This window comes from Phoenix dactylifera, chromosome 6, assembly GCF_051530095.1.
Source record: "Phoenix dactylifera cultivar Ajwa chromosome 6, Ajwa_hap1_PhDact_Kaust_v1.1, whole genome shotgun sequence".
Classification (NCBI taxonomy): Eukaryota; Viridiplantae; Streptophyta; class Magnoliopsida; order Arecales; family Arecaceae; genus Phoenix; species Phoenix dactylifera.
In genome coordinates this window covers 14,463,428-14,487,757 of record NC_143195.1, presented here as the reverse complement: position 1 = coordinate 14,487,757, position 24,330 = coordinate 14,463,428, and the positions used below count along the sequence as shown (strand labels likewise).

General features: G+C 41.1%; 1 non-coding gene and 1 pseudogene across 1 annotated transcript; one reads left to right on the top strand and one right to left on the bottom strand.

Annotated features, from left to right (window-relative positions):
* The first annotated feature begins 3,487 nt into the window (after nucleotides 1–3,487).
* Nucleotides 3,488–3,593, top strand: LOC120107684 (small nucleolar RNA R71). The gene has a single exon (XR_005509364.2). It is a non-coding gene; the product is annotated as a small nucleolar RNA R71 (small nucleolar RNA).
* A 4,833-nt stretch (nucleotides 3,594–8,426) lies between these two features.
* Nucleotides 8,427–9,728, bottom strand: LOC149753319 (putative long-chain-alcohol O-fatty-acyltransferase 5 pseudogene; annotated as a pseudogene).
* Nucleotides 9,729–24,330: the final 14,602 nt, after the last annotated feature.

Genomic DNA, 24,330 nt, shown 5'->3' with positions numbered 1-24,330 from the left:
AGGCGATTGGAGTTGCATAAAAATTAGAACGTTCACTTGGATTTGAAATTAGTTTTTGAATGATAAAAGAAAAACATTATTTCGAGGATGTTTGAATGATTCTCTGGGCTACCAGAGAATATTTTCTACTTAAAATTGACAAAAAGATAGGTATTTAAATTCGAAAGGTATTTATATATTGAACTAATCAAAGAAAAGCTTTGGCATAAAATGGATGAAAACAGTGCTAGTAAAATTGCAGACTGGAATATAGATTGCATGAAAGAAGATTTAATGTATTGCAGAACAGAAATTAAAATTTCAGAATAAATACAACTTTCTACCCAAATAAACTCTCAAAAATTAAAACTCAAAACAAAACCTCTCAATTAAAATAAAACTAAAAATAAGAACAACATGCTCTGAAACTCAAAACATAACTTCTCGATTAAAACTTTCAATTAAAATAAAACTAAAAAAAATACATTGCTCTCATAAACTCAAACTAAAGAAAAACATTGCTCTCATAAATAAAAAAAACTAAACTTAAACAGAAAGCTAAAACTAAAAAAAATCACAATGCTCTGTTTTCAAACTTCGTTGAAAACAGAGCAAGGCATTCTCTCTTCTCTCCCAAACCGACCCCTCTCCCCTGTTCTTCTCTTTTCTGTGGACCCGCCGGCCACCCACCTCTCCCAGCTTCCCTCCTTCTCCTTTTACCCTCCCTTTTATAGGTCCCCACTAGAGATCAGCCACATGGAAAATGGGCGCTTGGGATCTCGAGGAACGTTGATCGCGGACTGCTGGGAGGATGCGGTCTTCCGTGATGAACACAGACGGGTGGAAGAAATGGCATGAGGGGCTGCTGGGAGGAGCCGATCACGGGATCAACGGGCGATTGCGGACGTGATGCTGCGATTTGCTGGAGAATCACGGCCGGCTGGATCGATGCTTGGGCACACTCGTGGAATCATTGGGAGGAGGAAGAGGGTAGACGAGCGTGAGATCCATGGATTTCCTTCACGGGATGCTGTGAGGAGTTGACCGTGGATGCAAGGAAGGAAGGCACGGATGGCTGGGAGCATGATCGTCGGGATTGCACGCGGAAGAGGAAGAAAAACGGAAGGGAGGAGACGCGTTGGATTGCTGATCTTCCCTTCTTTGGGTGCCGGATTGGAAGCGGGATCGACGGGATCACGGAAGAGCTGGGATTTGCTTCCTATTTCCTTCTTCTGGCGTTGCTGGGATTTCGGCTTGCAAATGGGATTCGCTGGGAGGAGCTGGAGTCTCCTGGGATCGCACGGACCGCGGGATGAAGCTGGGCGTGGTACGGATGGCTTGATTTGGGAAGGAGCTGGGCTGTTGCAGAAGGAAGGAGGCGCGTGGAGGGGCTTGAACCTTTGGCTTCACGGCTAAAGGGACTCTTTGAAACGGATAGCTGTGATGATGGCGTGATCCGTGGCTTGCTAGGAGGACTCGTTGATGATGCGGACGGAGTGGATTTATTTGGGATGTTGATGATTGGCTGGGCGGATGGCCGAGAAGGAAATGATCGCGGGGCCTTGATGCGGGACTGACTTGATGGATGACGCAGGATTTCATGCTTGTATGGCAGCTGGGGAATTTGTTGAGCTCGGGCTGCCGGGCATTGGGCTCAAACCCAATGTTATTGGGTCTCTTGGATTACTTGCACTCAAACACAAATACAACGTTAATTAGTTAATTTTATTATTAATGATTAATTATAATACTAATTAAAATGGTCTGATGATTGCACTTTTGTGCTCTCATCACTTAACTTTCCTCGCGGGTTGGTCGTCCGCATTGAACACATTTAATTTTACCTTCATGTTCCCAAATGATATGTTCATTATCCCTGTTCTACAATTGATGCACACATTGGTTGTTGCTAAAAAGGGCCGCCCAAGGATCACGGAGATTTGTTTTTTAGGATTAGGTTCATGTTCCATATCAAGGACGATGAAATCTACTGAAAAATAGAATTTGTCTACCTTGACAAGAACATCTTCAATTTTCCCACATGGTGTTTTTACAGATCGATCAGCCAATTGAAGGGATACCGAGGTTGGTTTTAACTCACCTAACCCAAGTTCCTCATAAACTGAATAAGGTAAAAGAGTTGACACTTGCCCCTAGATCTAAGAGTGCTCGATCAATGAAATTATTTCCTAAGACACAGGAGATGGTGGGAGCACCAGGATCTTTGAATTTCGAAGGAGGGTTGTGTTGGAGAATAGAACTCACTTGCTCAGTTAGGAAGACCTTTCTAGGCACATGTGTCCTAGATTTTTTCTTTTGGGTACAAAGGTCTTTGAGAAATTTAGCATAGGAGGGAACTTGTTTAATAGCATCAAGAAGCAGAAGGTTGATTTTCACTTGTTTGAAAACCTCCATCATTTCCTCTAGTGAAGTTTTCTTTCTGTCATCAAAGGGAGAGGGTGAATTAAGAGCTTCAGAAAATGGGGCCTTTGGGATGTGAGTTTTGGCAGAAGGTGGACTAGCTGAAGAAGAAGAAGGTTTTAGGTTTTTATTTGACACATGTCTATCCTCTTCTTCATCTTCCTTATTATTATCTTCCCTAATCTTATTGTCTACTATAAGTCCACTCCTTAGGATAGTCAAAGCATTGGCTTGTTCATGATGAATTGCATTTAGTTGATTTTCTTGAGCCATGTATTGTCCCCTAGGTTTACTTAATGGTTGGCTTGGAAGCTTTTCTTCCTCTCGCTTGTTCAGTGCATTAGCTAGTTGCCCCATTTGGGATTCTACCTTGGTGATGGATTGCGTGTGAGAGTGCACCAATTGTGTAATGGTTTCCAAACCTTGAAGGGCGTTCAACACTTTCTCCTCAAAGGCTGTGTTTCTTTGGGGTAGAGGAGGAGTGTGTTGAAATTGAATCGAGGGATGGTAGGGATGAATATTTTGTGGGGTTTGAAAATTCTGAGGATTTTGAAAATTTTGGAAATAGGGTTGGGCTGTATTCGAAGCTTGCTGCTTCCAAGAAAAGTTTGGATGATTTCGCCATCCCGGGTTATATGTATTGAAAAATGGGTCATTACCCGATCTAGGCTGTGTTTGAGCAGCATTGATGTGTTCTTGTATGAGTTCGGAGAATTGGGGTGCTGAAGGGCACTCATGAATAGGGTGAGATGGGCTAGAACAGATAGTACACACTTGTGCTTGGGAAGAGTTAATGTAATGCCCACCTATCATCAGTTGGTCAATCTTATGGGACAATGCATCTACCTTGCTAGACAGGTCCATAGAATGACTTATTTCACAAATGGTCCCTTTTCTTTGAGAATTTGGGGGTGCTTGACGAGAACATGAAGCATGGTGGAGGGAGTTTTCATTAAGATTTTCAAATAATTGCCATGCTTCATGCTCATTTTGAAGCATGAAAGTCCCCCTGCATGCAGCATCGATCATCTGACAGTTTCGTTCAGTCAATCCGTCATAGAAACATTGCACTAGCTGCCACTTAGGTATTTGATGATGTGGGCATTTACGGATTGGGTCCCGAAATCTCTCCCAAGTTTCATGAAATTCTTCTCCCTCGATTTGGGAGAAGCTTGTAATGGCACGTCTAAACTGGTTCGTTCTTCCTATGGGAAAGTATTTTTTAAAGTATTTTTTAAGGAATTCTTGTTGCATTTGATCCCAAGAACGAATCGAGTTAGCTTCTAAAGAATTCAGCCATTGTTTGGCTCTATCTTTAAGAGAGAAGGAGAATAATCTAAGTTTCAGAGCATCATCAGTGAAGATCTGAATCTTGACAGTGGTGCAAATCTCAAGGAATTCATCTAGGTGTTTATATGGGTCTTCATTGGTGAGCCCATAAAAAGATGGGAGCATTTGGATCACACTAGACTTTATTTCATATTGTACAGCTGCTACTTCAGGTAATCGAATGCAAGATGGGAAAGTGTAAATGGTGGGAGTAAAGTATTCCCTCAGGAGTTTGGGTTGTTCTTCAGCCATCTCAGGAGGTGGGGATGATTCTATTGTTCTGATCTCAGCTCGAATATTTCTAAGGGTCCGTTCTATTTCAGGGTCAAAAGGTAATAGGTCACGTACTCTAGAATGACTCCCTTGCATACACTAGTACTTGATCAGTCAAGCATGCAATAAAAGAAAAACACATCAATCCTTGTATTTGTCCTAAAATCACTAGACAGCTCCTAACTGGTTTGAAGAGGGCACCTAAGCCTCCAATCCGATCTAATGAACCGAGTTGACCAGGTAAGCTCCCAGGTAAGTGGAGGGGTCACGATGCGTTCGCAAAGGTCCCACTTAAAACCCACTTGCCTCGAACAGATGAACTGTCTCCCTTATAGGGACAAAGCTTGCCTAGACATCAACTAAGCCACAGAGCGAAATTGGTGCAACTTTCGGTGATCTTCGTCCTATTGATCTCGAATGTCCCTAGAAGCCAACGTCTAATTGATTTTAATTAAAGTGACACTATGTGAGATTGAGTTCATCTAAGTTGGGCAGAGTCCGGTGATGAAATCCGGCTCTTATCTTGTTGGGGTGATTGCCCTTACTAAGTGCAGATTAATTGGTGTATGTGTATCAGGCATGCATTCACAATTTTGCTGAAATTAAAATTAAACAATCACCACAAAATTTTAAGCTAATAATCAATTTAAATAAGAAAGGTTTAGAGGTTACAAAAGGGATTTCCCCAGCAATTTAAAAAAATTTTTAGGCAAACCTCTACAGCATTCCTTTTCCAGCAATTCTCCTTTTGATCATCCCAAATTTTTTCTCGATTCCTGATCAAATAATATAACAAGAAAAATTAAAAATTAGTAAGGAAGAAAAAGGAGATAAGAAAAGTAACAATAATAGAAAATAATTTTTTATTTTATTTTAGATATATATATATTTTTTGAAAGTTTTTTTAATTAAGTTTTTTTAATGATAGGAAAAATAACTATGCTAGCAATCCCCGGCAACGGCGCCAAAAATTGATCGGTTATTTCAATTTTGAAAATAAACCACGCAATAGCACGTATCCTGTACGACAGTGATTACGGGTGTCGGTCCACAGGGATTGGAGACAAGTTATTTTTCTTAATTAAATACTTCAAAGGGTATAAGCTAGAGTAAATGATAAAAACTAAGAATTAATATGGATGTAATAGTTTGAGTTATCTATGGAGGGAGGTGTTTAGGGCTAGAATTCGCCAATAGATTTATATCCGTGACGCTTTCAATGATTGAGTTGTATGTAAGACTTGATTGCTTCCGACTACAAGCCAAAGCAATCACAAAAGAAAATTATAACTAATTCCCAGCATGAATCATCTAAGTCTAGCACAAACCATCTACTATAACGATAAGCATGACCTGTCTAACCTAGCATGATGCATCTGATCATTAAATCATTAAACATGAAATCGATGTCACATGAATATCTCCTCCAAACCACAGGTGTTGGATTCAATGAAATAGATCAATCTATGTAAAATATTTTCTGCAAGATAAATGATTCACATAAATTGGATAAATCATAAGATCAATTGAAAAATTCTTCATCATGCAACAATCTTACAATACAAACTCAAGTCAATAAAAATGAAACGAATACTCCTCCATGGCTTCATCGAACCCTTAAACCGAGGTTTAGCTGCTCATGATGCACGACGACTTTGATTGGTTTGCTGAGATGCTCCAAGCACTACAAGAAAATTGGGCATTAGCGACGCTTTTTTTGGCCATTAGCGACGCTTTTAAGCGTCGGTAAAAACCATCCTGACGCTTTTCCAAGCGTCGGTAAAGCATCGCCTATGCTACAGTGGATAAAACATTTTCCGACGCTTTCAAAAGCGTCGGTCATTAGCGACGCTTTTTAGCGTCGGTAACGTACAATTTAGCGACGCTTTTTAGCGTCGGTAACTAGCGACGCTTTAAAGCGTCGTTAAAGTCAAACCTACCGACGCTTTAAAGCGTCGGTAATAGTTAAAACACCGGAATTTTAACGACGCTTTAAAACGTCGTTAGAGTATAATTTTTTTAAAAAAAAATTTAAATTTTTTTTTAAAACTCTGTTTACAAAATCAAAAGCATTCACACTAAACGAGATTATACTCATAGCACAATCAAACATATTTATCAAAACATTCATATTGTCAAATTACATTCGTACTGTCAATTTACATTTGCAATGTACTTCCACTATGCAATGTCCTGGTCATCTCCAATATGCGGTTGAATGATCCCTTCCCGGTGAAGCAACTCCACATCTCTTGAGGTGTTGATGATGGCATCCAGAAACTTGGTATATTCAGTGACATCCATCTCGTGTCTCCTGCAACTTTGCTCCAAAGCAATTAGATTTGCAAAAAAGAAGTTCGTTGACTCATCACAAAAATGGCCGGGATTCCCAACACCCCCTGATCCTTACAGAACGTAATGTCTAGAAAGCCAGATGCTGACTTGCTCCCCTCGATTTTCACTCCAGCCTCTGCAAGTCTAGTAATGGGGGGGAGGGTTCTTGGGAATACCTCTGAACTCGAAGAATTGGTACGGCGCGGCAACACCTTGGAGAGCCAATCCCCAGTCTTGTCGATTATTAGGGATAAAGCAGAATAAGTAGTCCTTGATCGTTTACTGTAGCTTGCTGTGTTGGTACCTCTGATTTTGGGAATCGCCGGATCCATCGGTGGATCAAGTGGAGTAAATGATCCACATCGAAGCCTTCGGCGGGCAGCTCTGGCTGTGGACCTCTCCAGAACGATGGCGGAAAGTCATCGAACGCATCGATGGCAGCATTCAGAAGGCGGGAGCTATCCCACTCTGGCATCCCCAGTGTTTCTAGGAGATGCTGGACAATGAAATACGGAAGTTGATTTTCTAGCAACATCAGGTCTACAAGAATATGACATTTGAGGCACACATTATCGTCGAAAAGCGATCTGAGCTCCTCCGCTTGCAGATCCTCATTAAACATTTGAAGGAGGAAACATCCATCAAGTAGAACAAACTTTGACAAGAAAACCGCATACTGTCATAACAGAACAAACTTTGACTGAAAAAAAGAAGCTGAAGGACAAGAAAAAAGAAATAAAGAAAATATGGTTATTATCTGATAAACAAAGTTAAATTTTTAATTATAAAGATGGTGATACATAATCACAAAAATTGAAAATATACCTAGGTGTTGATGAATCTTTGGGTCAAGAACTTGAGTGATGGATGCTAGAATTTGAATCAGAGAATAAGCGTGAAGAATCTTGGATCTATAAAAGAATAGTTAAAATAATTAGAGAAAGAAATTACAGGAAAATTTATTATGAGAATCACCCAATTAATTCTACCAACATGAATCACTCAACATTTCAGAAGCATTTCAAATGAGAATTGGAAGGGACCATATTCTCAAAGTTCTCACAGTGATGGATATAACTTCCTCTTAGGAATCTCATGAAGATGATAATATACAATTTACCCAACAGACTGAAGAACCTTCTCCAGTATTATTCACATATATGGATTCAGAGGAGAGATGCCCATGTACCTTGTTCAAGCTCAGGCAAGGAAATGGAAGGCCATATATTTGGTCGACAGTATGATGGGTACCTAGATGATAGAGTCCAATTGAAGTGATCAATAAACATAAGAGAACACATGTAAACATATGATTATAGATAAAGTCATAGTACTAAGAAGCAATTTCCTTGAAAAAAAGAAGACAAGGAAAAGGCACAGTAGCATTGAATGTAATGAATCAGCTTGTAAAGCTGTTCTGCATGACAATCATGATTGCCATGTTGGAGATGATATGAAACTGATCTAGTTCTTAGATCACATGAAGAACATGTAAGCCACATTATTGGTGCAAACATAAGGATAAAAAGACACCATATGTGTAAAGCCCTGTCAACATACGAGTATGTGTTGGGCCAAAAATCTCCTACAAATCTCCATTCAATGTTCCATATCACCAGTGAGTTATCAAATCAGAGTTCAAAACATTCAGTAATGCTTTAAACAAGATAATAACGGGAGGCACAATTTCAGTGAAAAATAAGCAAAAAGAGCTCAGTCAGCTAAACAAAGAAGCAGAACAATAGATCGAGTAACACAAATGGTGGGAAGGAGGGAAATACAAGAGAACAATCTTGTTATCTATTAATCATGAGCTTGTAACACAATTTTTTCCACCCAAAACAATTAAAAATTCTGAAAGACTCTGGAGATGCAATGATAGAACAAAAACTAGTAAAAAAAAAAGAGTCAGGTTTCACTTTCGCCCATAAAGAGTCAGGTTTCAAGACCACATGCACAACCATCTTACATAAGAAAGCATACCTCATTTGCGCCAATAAACACAAACTCAGACCACCATGGTCTTTTGGTATACAAACATTTGCTCAAGAAACTAGATGAAGACCCCTCCTATCAGAAGTATGTCCCCATAAAACAAAGCCCGAAAGCTCCTTGTCAAGTCTTGTATTGATAGATAAAGGCACACTGACACAGGATATACAACAGATAGGAATAGATGAAAGCACAAGTTGGAGTGAGGTTGTTCTACCAGCCAGAGATAAAGCCTTCCATTTCCAACTTGCAATCTCCGTTGCCACCTTATCCAATAGAAAATTAAAATTCAAAGAGGCCAGAGGCATACCTAATAGAGGAACCCCTACATATTTCCACACCCCCTGCTCTCCTGCATGGAAAAAACCTTGCATATATTAGACTTAATTGCTCTTGGGGTTCTTGGGCTGAAGATAAGATGGGATTTAGATGTATTAATAGCTTGGCCGGCTATAATTAACAAGCATCAACAAGGGATTTTAAGTAGAATTCTATCCTTTACTATCGCCCTTGCTACTTGCATGTCATCAGCAAAAAGTACATGGGATATTGGAGGGGGTTTGGAAAACTCCCATCACAGCAGAAAACTCCGCCAGCCCCACCGCGTCGGCCCCACCTCTCAGGAGGGGCGGGAAGAAGAGCCAGTACCCGGTGCCGACGATCAACCCGAGTGCAAGCGGCGCCGCCACGACGGGGTGCGGCCGCCACCAGCCGGCCTTCCGGGCCTTCCTCTCCGCCGCCGTGAGCAGCCCGTGGAGGACGAAGAACGCGGTAACCTCCCCAGTGGGAAGTGCCAAGGTGAGGTAGTAGAACATGAGCTCGTGCATGAGGCCGGAGACGAAGAAGGTGGCGAGGATGCCGGCGTCGAGCCCCCAGCGGGCTTGAACGGGGTCGTAGACGGAGGGGCGGAGGATGGAAGAGACCATGAGGTTCCAGCGGCGGCCCCAGAAGTCCTGAAGGGAGGAGGCGCCTAAGGGGTTGTTGAACTGGGGCTCCAGCTCGAGGCCAAGGAGACCGGTGGCGATCTTGGCAATGGAGGCGAGACCGAGATCTAGGATCAGGTAGATGTGGCAGCAGTAGATGGCGAGGAGGAGGTACGGATGCATTCTATCACTATAGCGGTAGCTGGAGATGATGGTGGCCAAGAGGAGAACCATGACGGCAGTGATGAGGCGGTGAAGGGTGGATAAAGATGAAGAGATGGGAGGTTTGGGCTTGGGTTTGTTTTGGATCTTGACAGGGAAGAAGGAGGTGAACAGGAAGGGGAGAAGGGGGAGGGAGGGGCAGAGGGGGCCGAGGCTGAAGGCGAGGAGGAGGAGCTTGAAGAGGGCGAGTAGCACGAGGATCGTGATCCAGGTGACCAACGTGGCTGGCACCGCCACGGCCAGCGCCGCCCCCATGGAGAGCAGGCCGAAGACCCCTCCGTAGAGCACGGAGGCGTAGAGGGCCTTCCAGCCGGCGGCGGCGCGGGAGGAGGCGGAGGCGGCCGCCGAGTTGTACCAGGAGCGGATGGAGAGGAGGAGGTTCCAGGAGGAGGAGAGGAGGAGGGAGTAGACGACGAGGAAGAGGAAGACCCACGTCCGCCGCTTGCTCAACGCCTGCATCAGCAGCGACTCCCCCCATCGCGACGACGGAGAGCGCTCGGCGGAGGAGAATGGATGAGATCGGTGAAAAGGGTTGAGAAGAGAGGGAGTCGGTCGGCGTGAGATGGGGATTTAGGGCTTTAGAGGGAGGGGGTCGATCGGGTTTTGGAGGAATGAAGTCCGACGACGCTTATAAGCGTCGTCGTGTTCTTCCGATATGCCGACGCTTATAAGCGTCGGGGATTAAATATTCCGTTCGGTAATGTAACCAGACGCCAACGCTTAAAGAAAGCGTCGCTGGAAGCTTTTTTACCGACGCTTCTCAGAAGCGTCGACGGTTACTGTCCCCAAAAAAAAAATCGCCGACGCTTTTAACTAGCGTCGGCAATACAAAGTCGGCAAAAACCTTTTCTGTTGTAGTGAAGCCATCCGCGTCAAGACCTCTCTATTTTTTATTCTCTTCTCTTTTTTTTTTGCTTTTCTTTTCTCTTCAAAATAGAGCAAGCTCTGTTTTTCCTCCATGGAACAGGGCTCTCTCCCCCTCCTCTTTCTTCTTCTCGTCTTCCTCTTATAGACTGCCGAAGACCCAGCAATGGATTCAGGGCGTGGTCTGCCGTCTTTGATCTCGCGGAGGCTTGATTCCTGTTGCACGCGAGGGCATGATGCTGGGAGAATGGCTGGATCTCGGGTGAAGATGATGAAGGGCATCAATCCATGATTTGGGGATTTTGAATCCGGAGGAGATGCGGACGATGATGGTGAAAAATAGGATGCTGGTCGCAAGCTGTGGATCCGTGGAAGGAATCATGCTTCATGGCTTTCCTTCTTTGGACCATGGGAGGATGGGAGCATCGGCTGTGACGCGTGGCTGCTGGGAAGAGCTCCGGATGAAGATGGAGGAGCTGGATCTCGGCTGCTGGGAGTGGATCCGGATGCATCACGGGCGGAAGAAGAGGCGGAGGATCTGGATCTGGCTGCACTGCGTGGGACTCGTGGCTAGAATGGGAGGGAGGACGCGAATCTCGGCCGTGATGCACTGCGGGGAAGAAGATGAACAGTGTTTTTATCTTTTATATTTTTTTTTGTAACACTGTTCATATGAACAGTGTTTTCACAGGACACTGTTCATATGAACAGTGAATCTAGTAATTTTTCTTGAAATTATTGTTGATATTTAATTATTTTTTTTGTTTTAAAATTATAAATTTTATATGAAGGCAGGTAAGGAATTGGTTGGGAATTGGCTTTGGATTTGAGGTGGGTCATGATCGTTGATTTGCTTGAACTTGCTCTCGAGCCCAATGTCATTTAAATTTAATTCTTGCTAAATTGCTTTAGACCGGACTCGACAAGACTAAAAATAGGACTGTGACTTAATAAAAAGGGTTAATCAAACATTTTTCCCTATACAAAAATAATTATCTAATCAGGACCAAAACCTATTTAATCATAGCCTTAGCTTGGTTACAACTCCATCAGGTTACTAAACCAGGTCAACACAACATCCTCCTTATATGTTTTCATGAAAGATCGCAACCAGGAGAGAGACAAGTTCAGAGTCTGTTTTAAAAAAAAATTATTTACTTCTTACCATATTTTAAATTTATTTCAATGATTATTCAATTTCATGGTAAAATATGTATTTATCAAGAACATTGATAAGTGCTATGGAAAGATAACTAAATTATAGATTATTAAGCACTTATCAGGAGCAACTCTTGCTCCTACGTCCACTCCCCAAGCCGCACTTGGGAGTTCACTATAATTTCTAGGATTATAGCCGGTTGTTTTACAAGCTCACAACCCAACTTGTTGTTTTCACGAGATTACAACGAACTTGGTCGGTTTTCACAGGCTCATCGACTAGAACCATCCGATTATTTTTTCGGGTTCACAATCAAACCCAGTTGGTTTTCACCGGTTCACCAACCACAATCTTACGCCGTTGGTTTTATCTTTGGCTTACTAACAAACCTTACAACCCATGATTCAATCTCCTGATTGAATCAAGTAAGAAAAACAAAGTTTGGAAATTCACAGAGAAAGCTTCTAAAAAGCAGATGTGAGAACAATATAAGCAAAGTAAAGTTAGAAGCCCTCAAATAGATTTTAGATGGAAAAGTAGGGGCTTCTCAATTTCTGAGTCTCCTCTTGAAAGCACTGAAGGTTGGAGGACAGTAATAGAGCCTTGAATGCGAAGGAAGTACTTCTCGGATTGAGTTGAATGCACATCTTCCTTCTTTTGCTTGTATCTACTCTTAAGAAGCTCTTGGTAGTTGAAAATGCTTTAATGCTCAGATCGAATAGCTCTCTTGTTGTCTACTACTGTTCACTCTGGCTATTTAAATGGTTCCATTCAAAAACTAGCCGTTAGAGAGTGATTTGGAGCCGTTCTGTCCCATCTGCACATCCTGACAATGTATCCGTTGGGATCGGAGTCGACTCGTGCGATCTAGAGTCCACTCGACTGTTGCTGGAGTCGACTCATGCTTTACTGGAGACGACTCGTCCGTTGTTCAGGATTTGAATTAAAGTGCTTGTCCCATCCTGGAGTCGACTCGGACCAAACCTGGAGTCGACTCGCCAACATCTGGAGATGACTCGGACACTTAGGAGTCGGCTCGTTCTTAGGGTTCCAGAAACCCATCTTTCTATTTTTCTTCCTCGAGTCGACTCGGATTTTCTTGGAATCGACTCGGCTGTCTTGAGAGGCGACTCGAGATTTTCGGGATACGACTCGTTCTTAGAGTCCGAAAAATCGATTCTCTATTTATTGAACTGATCTGCCTCGGAGTCGACTCGCGCTTTGTTGGAGTCGACTCAGCTGACTTGGGGGTCGACTCTGGAACTATTGGAGTCGACTCGTTCACAGTGTTTCTGAGATTGGTTCTCTGCCTTTCAAACTGCTTTCCTCTAGGAGTCGACTCGGACATAACTAGGAGTCGACTCGCTAAACATCGGAGTCGACTCGTAACCTTCTAGAGTTGACTCGGTAACAGGATTTAAAATCCATCGTTCTGTCTTTTTGTCTGTTACCCTTTGGAGTCGACTCGGAACCATCGAAAGTTGACTCGGCAAGCATTGGAGTCGACTCGTTGGCAGGGTCTGAAACTCTTCTTTCTGTCTTTCTATCTATTCTCAGTCGGAGTCGACTCGTAGAGTACCGGAGTCGACTCGAGCTTGTGCCAGAACCTTTAAACCACTCGAAGTCGACTCGTAATCTTTCGGAGTCGACTCGGGATGCAGACTTTGGTTCAAATTGAGTCCAATACTTATTTAAATTACTTTGAACTAAAGCTTGAGGCACTTAAATAGAAATTCACACATATTTGTCTGAAACACTAGATTGAATTCATTAGTACAACATAAAATATACTCAAATGCTTTGAGCTCATCAAAATCATATAGGGGTTTACTCAATCACTTCACAATCTCTCCCTTTTTGATGATGACAAAACATTTAGTATTTGTAAAGTGAATTGCTCAATCAAGAAGTGAATTGTAGTAAATTTTCGAAATGAATTCAAATGTCTAGTCATTTAGTGTATCCAAAATTGAAAGGTATGAGTCAGTATACTTTGAAATTAAAGCTCTCCCTTTCATTTGGAATTATATAAGCCTTCAAAAACATACATTCAATTGTTTGGCTTATATTCTTTTAATTAATTTGCTTTCTTAGAATTTCAGATTCTCCCCCTCAATATTATTTGCATTCTATTTTGTTTGAACTTTGTTCAAGTTTTTTTTAAAAATTCTTTTAATTAGAGAAGAAAAAATCTGACAATTTGTTCTTTAATATGATTCAACTAATCTCCGAATATCCCTCGAATAGATTCTGGAGATTACTCCTTGAGGAGCCCCAATAGAGGAATAATGAACCTCGAGGTATCGAATCCACTAAGAACAAATCTCATTTGGTTTACTTGCAATTATATCTTATTTTCTCCACTGAGAACAAATCACATTTGGTTTTCTTTTTGCTTAAAAGTATTCTTGTTTAGATTCCTTTACTTGCAAATATCTTATTTTTCTCCCCCTTTTTGTCATCATAGCAAAAAGCACATAACATAGAAAGATATAACAAGGCACAATCCTCAAGTTTTTTGAAAATAACTTCAATTCATTGTATGAATTACAAAATTTGAGTACATTGTTTGAGAGTCCAAAAGGATTTTACATGATAATAAAACAAAAGTACAACTAAGGACGTCTGGAAGAAGAAGATGAAGTGCCCATACTTCGCCGCTGAGCCTGCAAAACCAAGCTCATTCCTTTAGAGACATTTCCTAGTTGTGTAATAATCTCTGAAGTCGTCCTAGCTTGTGTCTGGGTCAGTTGGGTCACACTTTTCATTGATTGTATCAAGCTTATCTATCAATACATTTGCAAGCCTTTCTGCACCTTGACTTTGCCTTAGCAGCTCTGATCTAATAGTATCTTGCATTTGCTTCGTGTCCTCCTTAATAGCTGTGAGGCTCAAGTACTGACCCTGAACTAGACTCCTCAGACTTGACAACTCCTCCTTGACTTCAGCTACCATCATGGATACTGCTGCTGTGGAGGAAGTGAGGTCAGTGGAGGGTGCACTGGAGGTACCTCTGAGTTTCCTCACTATGTCATCCCTCAACTCTCGGAGCTACTCAGGACTAATCCTGATCTCTAGTGGCTGCTGAGGTGGTGGCACTGTGGAAGGTCCAGCAGAGGTCGAGGGCTCGGTGTTCTCCCAAGTGCAGGAGAATCGCACAAGTAGTAAAATCTCGAGAGTCCGAGGTCGAATCCTCAGGGAACGATCTATAGATTATTAGCGTAATTTTTAGATGTAATTTTCAGTTAAATAAATTTGTGGATTAAAATGATGTTTTGAGTTTCAGAAATTAAATGCAAAGAATAATAAACAAAATTCAATAAAATAAAGATGGTAGGGATCTGGAATCCCCCTTGATGATATTGCATCCAAGGAATAAACTCTATGGTTCTTGATTAAAGATTAAATGTAGGATAGATCTAATCATGGTATATGTTTCATGAACATATGAACTCAATTTCTAAGCATTCATCGTGCTTTCTACGTCTACGACGAATCAAATACTAAAGCAATCCATATATCAATAATCATAATCCATTAAAGATCTATCTATGAAATAACTACGCATGGATCAAGAACATATCAATAAATATAAATCATTGAAAGCAAAAGTTTAGAATTTACTTCAAAGAGAAATACATCAAAGGTTCCTCCATCACCCTTCCTAAGAAATCAGCCACTCATTTCATGCATTAATCCCCCTTTCATTTTTTTCTTTTTCTTTTCGGAAACAGGGGAGGCCCTGTTTCCCTTTCTTTTTTTTTTTTTTTCTTTTGACAGAGGGCTCCCCTCTGTTTCACCGAATGGGAAGGAATAACATCCCCCCAGCCGAGCGGAAGCCTCACATAGCTCGTGCGATGGATCCCTGATCCAGTTGCGAAATATCCGAATGCGGAATCATGGGATTTGGATCACGAAACGATCGCAGGCGTTGGGCGCGGGAGATTCGGACGCGGATACTTGACTGGGACTCGGATGATTGCGAATCCCGGAAGAATCGGATGCTGGTTCGGAGGATGCGGAAATGGGAAGCTTCACGGGAGAAGCTGGAGCGTGGACGCTCGGTGGTAGCTTGGGAGATCTGAACCGTGGATGGCTCGCGGAAGATGCTTGCAGACGTTGTGATGCTGGGATTCTGGATGCAATCTCAGATGGCTGAAGTCGGGACGGCTGGATCGCAGCTGATACGGGCTGAGACGCTTGCGAACGGAAGAGCTAGAAAATCGCCGGGAAGAGGCGGAAGACGCATGCGTTCGTGAGGAGCTCGAACGTGGACCGCTGAAGATCTGGGGATGCTGGGATTCTGTGAACGTGGAAGCTTGGGAGGAAGGAAATCCGAGACACGGAGACTGCTCACGGGATGTTGGGCTGCACGCGGATGAGCTTGAGATGGAGCTGATCACATGCGCTGGGATGATCATGAATCCTGGGATTTGCTGTTGTTCCTGGACGTGGAGGATCACTCGCGGGAGAAGCGGAATCTGGGAGGCTCGTGGATGCTGGGTGGACTGGTTCGGAAGGAATGCTTCATGGGATGCTGACCGGCTGGGCTTGAACGCTTGGGATTGGTTGGAACACGTAGGAGCTGGAGCTGGGAGCGGGAGATGCTTCACGGACGCTGGATGTGGCTGCACCTAGTCTGGGAGAAGCTGGATGCATAGGAGATGAATATGGAGAAGATACGTGGGAATTAATTGCAGTGAACTGTCTTGCTGAACTTAGACTCCTTCTAATGTGCAACTGGGGTTGAACCATGCGGTTGACTGGTCACCTACGGTGATGCATCTTTTGGACCCAATGCGCATTTTAACTTTGATTTACGATCACCTGCACCCAACAAAAATAAAATATTAATGCAGCACTGTTATCATTATTTGTTAGCAATAATGCTAATTTAAGTGATGTGTAGATCGCACTTTTGTGCTCTCATCACTCGGCAATGAATGAGGGACCAGCTGTGGATGGAAAGGTGGAAGGATCTGTGGAGTGGTCCTGATCATGGTCAGAGATAGGTGAGTGATAAGTAATGGGGTCAGATGGTATGGATGTGGATGACTTCCTAACCCAAGCACCCTACACTTTGTGAAAACCCATCCGGTGAAGAGTCCCCTCACCCATATGATCTGTATATCTGAGTGAGCGAGAGGGTTCCCCCTCAGGGATAGGAACTTCTAACTCCCTAAAGATGAGTGTGAAGAGCATGCCGTAGGGGAGACTCAACCTAGGCTTGTCTAGGGGTTCACAAATGTAGCTGTAGATAAGTTTTGGAAAGTTGAGGAGAATGTCATGTAGAATGTAGAACATCAAGGCTAGGTCTTTTTCAGAAATGAAATCAAACCTACCGGTCTTAGGAAAGAGAGTCTTAGAAATGATACTCAGAAGGAGTCGCATTTTAGCTGAAAGCTGATTTGCAAACACCTCCTCTATGTGGGATTGAGGTGGTCTCCCTAGGATGGCCGTAAGGACCTCAGTCCTATCAGTGGGATGTGTGGGAGCAATCCCCTCTCGGGAGAGGTGGAGGACTTGAGCAATGATATCCTCTGAATTAGAAATACGGACATTTGCTGCAGTCCCTTGAATACCACCGCCACCCTGTGTGACGGTCCCATAGAATTTCCTAACTAGCCCTGGGTATGTAGGGAGGTCAAGGGAACAAAAGTAATCTAGGCCTTGGCTCTAAGGTGATGCCCTAATGTGAACCCTTCCTAGGAGAGGAAGTCGAAGTTGACCTTCCTTCCGGTGGAGACAACCCTCCCGGCGCACGGATGCGAGGGATCGATCTAGGCAGAGAAGGAACCGGAGGTGGTGGCCTCATGGGTTCGTTCCACGACTTGGACCGTCTCTCGGCGCCGCTCGCTGTGAGATATCTCTTCCAGCTCGGGACGACGGCTTTTCTAGGTATTTTTGACCTAATCACGGAAGACAAGATGGGAAAAGGGAGGAAACACTGGGAAAAGGATGAAGAAAGGGGTCGGAGACGAGGTAGGAGACGACTCTAGGGTTTTTGAACAGTGGCGACCGAAAAGGAAGTTTGGAAAAAATCATTTCGATTAGGGTTAAAAGACGGATTTCCGACCTCGAGTCGACTCTAGTAAAGCGCGAGTCGACTCGACCTCGAGTCGACTCCTGAATATGCGCGAGTCGACTTGCCCATGAGTCGACTCTTAAATTCATTCGAGTCGACTCGAACTCTGGCACATACTCAAAATCTCAGTTAATTCCGTGCCAAAAGAGAGAGATATAAAAATTTTTAGAATTTAAGGAATGATTTGATGATCACAGACGTGAAATCCTATATCCAACGTAAGCTAATCATCAAAATCAATGAATTAGAGAAGAGTATCACAGGAATGGATCAATCACTCCTAACCCTCTTCTAAGAATACAAAATCAATCTTCATTCAAGGATTTTGCGAAGATATCAGCAAGTTAATCATCAGTACAAACAAATTCAAGCATCACATCACCATTTAACACATGATCTCCTATGAAGTGATGTCTTATCTCAATATGTTTAGTTCTTGAGTGTTGAATTGGATCTTTAGTTAGATTTATGACACTTGTATTATCACAATTTATGGGAATCTTATCTTGTTTAATGCCATAATCTTCAAGTTGTTGCTTGATCTATAAAATTTGAGCACAACACTTCCGGCAGCAACATATTCGGCTTCCGCCGTAGATAGTGCAACCGAGTTTTATTTTTTGCTAAACCATGAAATTAAGTTCTCTCCTAAAAATTGACATGACCCGCTGGTGCTTTTTTATCAATTTTACAACCAGCGAAGTCGAAATCAGTGTACCCTATTAAGTTTATGCTTGATTCTTTAGAGTACCATAAACCAATGTCTTTTGTTTCTATTAGATATTTAAAATTTCTCTTAACTGCAATTAGGTGTGATTCCTTAGGATTAGATTGATACCTAGCACACATGCATACACTAAACATGATATCAGGTCTACTTGCTGTAAGATATAATAATGATCCGATCATACCTCTATACAGCTTTTGATCTACTGACTTATCTGATTCATTTTTGTCTGGTTTGCATGATGAGCTCATGGAAGTGTCAATTGACTTGTTTCCATCTATATCAAATTTTTTTAGCATTTCTTTGATGTACTTAGCTTGATTGATGAAAATTCATTCCTTAGATTGTTTGATTTGAAGTCCGAGGAAGTAGTTCAATTCTTCCATCATGCTCATCTCAAATTCACTCTGCATTAATTCAGCAAATTCTTTGCAAAGACGATTGTTAGTAGCACCGAAAATAATATCATCTATATAAATCTGCACTACTAACATATCTTTGTTTTTCTTTTTCAAAAACAAGGTTATGTCTACATTCCCTCTAGAAAATTCATGGTATAATAGAAATTTGCTAAGTCTTTCATACCATGCTCTAGGGGCTTGTTTTAGACCATAAAGTGCTTTATTTAATTTGTAAACATGGTTGGGATATTGATGATTTTCAAAACTAGAAGGTTGTTCTACATAAACCTCCTTATTAATATACCCACTCAAGAAAGCACTTTTTACATCCATTTGAAATAATTTGAAATCTTTAAAACATGCAAATGCTAGTAACAATCTAATTACCTTAAGTCTAGCCACAGGAGCAAAGGTCTCATCAAAGTCTATACCTTCTTCTTGATTATAGCCCTTTGCTACTAGTCTAGCCTTGTTCCTAACCACAACTCTATTTTCATCAAGTTTATTTTTGTACACCCATTTAGTTCCAATTATTGAATATTCAGAGGGTCTTTCGATTAAGTTTCATACTTTGTTTCTTGTAAATTGATTAAGTTCCTCTTGCATAGCATTTATCCAATTTACATCACTTTCAGCTTCTTCAATATTTTTAGGTTCTAAATGTGAAACAAATGCAAGATGATTATTTAAGTTTCTAAGAAAGGCTCTAGTCCTAACAGGTTGAGATGGATCATCTAAGATTAACTCTTTAGGGTGACGGTGAGCATACCTCGAAGCCTTTGTAAGCCCATGTTCAGCAATTACCTCTTGGCTTGTTGAAGTCTCTTCAATTTGCTTCGGTTCATCCTTTTGTAAGGTCATGTCATCCATCTTTTCTTCAAGTATCCATGCATCATCATCAAAAGCTACTCTCTTGCTAGAGGATGCATCATTAGACTCAACAAAAACAACATGAATAGATTCTTCAATAACAAGGGTTCTTTTGTTGAAGACTCTATATGCCTTACTTGATGTAGAATATCCCAAAATGATACCTTCATCAGATTTGGAATCAAATTTACCTGAGTTATCTTTGTCATTATTATGAATGAAACACCTACAACCAAAAACATGAAAGTAGTTTACTTTGGATTTTCTATCTCTCCAAATTTCATAAGGTATTTTCTTTATAATTGGTCTCAATAGAACTCTATTTAGAATAAAACATGATGTGTTAATAGCTTTGAGGATGATAGTGTTATTTTGATGATTAACAAGTAATTATCTAGAGCATGCTATAAGTTAAATTGATACTTCATTTATAAGTTCATTACTCTCAGTACATTTGTTTAATTGAAAATATATATATGGTCTTGTTCATTTGGATGAATCTAACCTTGAGAATGCAGCAAAGTGTGGATTGAGTCGACCCATAGGTTGATTGGGTCGACCCCGGCACATCTAGGAATCATCTGGCACACTCCTGCAAAAACAGCACAAATGAACAGTGAGTTGGGTCGACCCAAGGTAAGCATGAGTCGACCCAACCTCCAAAGAACCTCAAAACGCAAAGGAAGAATGCTCTCTGGATTCACTGAGAGGGTCGACCCACACAGTGGTTGAGTCGACCCAAGCTTGAGTCGACCCAAACTCTGAGAGGGTCGACCCAAAGGGCAAGACAGAAAGACAGACAGAAAACGGTTCTCTGGAATTACTGAGAGGGTCGACCCAAGAAGAATTTGAGTCGACCCAAGTGAACTTTGAGTCGACCCAAAGAATGGTTGGGTCGACCCATGGGAAGAAAGGCTGAAATTGAGGTTTCTGTGTTCTCTGAGAGGGTCGACCCAAGGAATGTTTGAGTCGACCCAAGGCAAAGTTGGGTCGACCCAAGGACAAGTTGAGCCGACCCAAACACGGGCTGAACAGTAACGGCTAGTTCTGCAGATGTACTTTTTGTCCTTCCCAAGGTCAGTAACGGCTAGTTTTTGAATTCTAACCATTGGGGCTTGACCAAAGAAGGTGGGAAGCTATTTAAAGGGGCACTATTCATCAGAGAGAATAACCTTTTGAGTTGAATATCAAAGAGTACCCAAGAATACAAAAGTGCCCTAATCTTCTTCATCAAGAGCTTCATTCAAGAATCAAAGAAAGGGATTGAGCAGATTCAAAGAGGCATCAAGAGCTCCATCCCCTTTAAAGAGTGAAGCATCCTTGACAAAGAAGAGCAAAGCGACTTCAAAGCGATAAATACTTTCTAACTCTTCCTTGTAGCTTATATTGTTTCATATGCTCATTTAGGAGTTTGAATCTTTTCTTTTGTTATTAAACACTTTGTAAAGGTTCGTTGGTGAGCCCGCAAAACCAACAAAGGTTTTTGGTGAATCCGGAAAACCAAAGTGTATAGGTTCGTTGGTGAGCCCGTAAAACCAACAAAGGTTTTTGGTGAACCCGGAAAACCAAAGTGTATAGGTTCGTTGGTGAGCCCGTAAAACCAATAAAGGTTTTTGGATTGTGAGCCCGAAAAATAATCCAACTGTAATCCGCGAGATTATAGTGAATTCCCAAGGGGACGCTTGGGGAGTGGACGTAGGTACTAAGGAGAGCACCGAACCACTATATATTGTTGTGTTTGTGTTGTGCTTGTGTTTTCATTTACTCTTGCATCATCTTCTACCCTTGCGTTAGTTTAACTCACTCAAATAGCTTAAGAAAGCGTCCACCGCACTTAATTAAGAAAACGTTTAAAGCACCAAAATTTAGAAGAAACCAATTCACCCCCCCCCCTCCTTAGCTTGTCACCTTGGGCAACAAGTGGTATCAGAGCGAGGTGCTCTAATAGTGCTCATTGATCTAACAATCAAGAGTTAAAGATCATGACAACCCAAGTGGGATGTGCAATGAGTGAGGGGCAATCCACAAATAGACCACCTCTATTTAATGGCACAAACTACACATATTGGAAAGCTAGAATGAGGATATTCATTCAAGCTTCGGACTATGAACTGTGGCAAATCATCACTAGAGGACCTCACATACCCACACTTAACATAGATGGCACTATCATACCCAAACCAGAAATGGATTGGAATGAAAGTGATAGAAGATTAGCACAGTTAAATGCAAAAGCTGTAAATACACTTTACTGCTCTTTAGATGTAAATAAATTTAATAGAATATCCACTTGCACCACCGCCAAAGAAATTTGGGATAGACTTGAGGTCACACATGAAGGGACCAATCAAGTTAAGGAGTCCAAGATAAACATATTAGTACACAAGTATGAACTGTTTAAAATGGAATCTACTGAGTCCATAACTGATATGTTTACTCGTTTTACTGATATTATAAATGGGCTTAAAAGTTTAGGAAAGTCTTATTCTAACTCTGATTTGGTGCGTAAAATTCTCAGGTCTCTACCAAGGAATTGGGAGGCCAAGGTAACCGCTATTCAAGAGGCAAAGGACCTCAACACACTGCAGTTAGAGGAGCTCCTAGGATCTCTCATGACCCATGAGTTGACAATGAGGCAAAATTCAGAAGATGAGGTCAAGAGAAGAAAACCCATTGCCCTAAAGACTACCACCCCTAGACAACAAACTGAATCGGAAGATTCAGATGATGATGAAGATATTGATGAAGAAGGGATGGCAGTGCTTGGGAGAAAATTCAGAAGATTCATGAGAGGTAAGAATAAGTTCCATAAAAAGAAACCCTTTCTTAAAGGTAACTCAAGCAAAGAAAAGGTTAAGGATAAGGAAAAAGAAAAGGAGACTCCCATTTGCTATGAGTGTAACAAACCCGGGCATTATAAGATAGATTGCCCAGATTTGAAGAGGATGGCAAGAAAGTTGAAAAAGAAGAATTTTATGGCCGATTGGAGTGAAAGTGAGGAATCAAGTTCGGAGGACGAAGATCATCAAGACACGGCCCAAATATGTCATATGGCCAATGACGATGAGGTAGATTCTGAACTTGACTGTGATTTTACTGTTGATGAATTGCATGATGCATTCTTAGAACTCATGGAAGAACATAAGAAAGTAATTAATAAAAATAAAGCTCTAAAAGAAGAAAATCAATCTCTCATTAAAGATAAGATAAAACTATCTCATAACTATGAAACATTAAGTAGGAAACTTGAAAATGAAACCAAAAATCTAATTGCTGAAAATGTCAAGCTAAAAGAAGATGCTGAAAAATATAAATCTTTGGTAGATAGATTTACTCTTAGTTCTACTAAATTAAACTTGATTCTTGATAGCCAAAAAGCTGTATATGATAAGGCCGGTTTAGGGTATAGAACAAATAGGAAACAAAAACTCTTAAAGAATATTTTTGTAAAAGCTAAAAGGGAAAATATTACTTGTTATTGTTGTAATAAGATAGGACATAGAGCATACGAATGTAATTTTAGAAAGTCTAGTCAAAACAGATCAAGTAATAATCAAAAGATAAAATTCAAGAAAGTTTGGGTTCCAAAAGGAACATGGAGTACTAACCCTAAAGGACCCAACTTAGCTTGGGTACCTAAAGGTTCTTCTTGATCTTGATTGCAGGTGTGTCTTGCAGCTGATAAAATGGAAAAACGATGGTATCTAGATAGTGGCTGTTCAAGACACATGACCGGTGACGAAGATCAATTTGTCACCTTGGAACCAAAGAAAGGTGGAGTAGTGACCTATGGAGACAATGGTAAAGGGTATATCATTGGAAAGGGTAAAATTTTCATTGCTCCATCTATTTTTATAGAAAATGTTTTATTAGTTAAGGGTTTGAAACATAACCTTCTTAGCATAAGTCAATTTTGTGATAAAGGATTTAAAGTTACATTTGAAGCATCTGTATGCATAATCACAAATCCTAAAGATAATAGCATTGTACTTGTAGGACAAAGGCAAAGAAATATTTACTTAGTAGATCTTCATGAGTTAGGCAAGAAAAATGGTTTATGCTTAATTACTAATGAAGAAAAGAAAATTGAAACTAGTTGGCTTTGGCATCGAAGATTAGGACATGCTAGTATGGAATTAATATCAAAACTAGTTAAGAAGGAATTAATAAAGGATGTGCCAAAATTGATTTTTGAAAAGGACAAAATATGTGGACCATGTTCATTGGGAAAACAAACTAAGTCATCTTTCAAATCGAAAAACGTAGTATCAACAACTAGACCATTTGAACTCATACACATGGATTTATTTGGACCTACTAGAACTACAAGTCTAGGAGGAAAGAAATATGGACTAGTTATTGTTGATGATTTTTCAAGGTATACATGGGTTTCATTTTTGGCACATAAGAATGAAGCATTTTCAGAATTTTTGAAACTATACAATAAAATCATAAATGAAAAGAAACTCACCTTAGTAGCCATTCGAAGTGATCATGGTACTGAATTTGAAAATCAACACTTCGAGGAATTTTGCACTAAAAATGGAATATCACATCAATTTTCAGCACCTAGAACGCCTCAACAAAATGGGGTTGTTGAAAGGAAAAATAGGACATTGGCAGAAATGGCACGCACAATGTTGTGCGAGTCAAATCTTCCAAAGTACTTTTGGGCTGAAGCTATAAACACCTCTTGCCATATTCTAAATCGAGTTTTAATACGACCTATAACTAAGAAAACTCCTTATGAA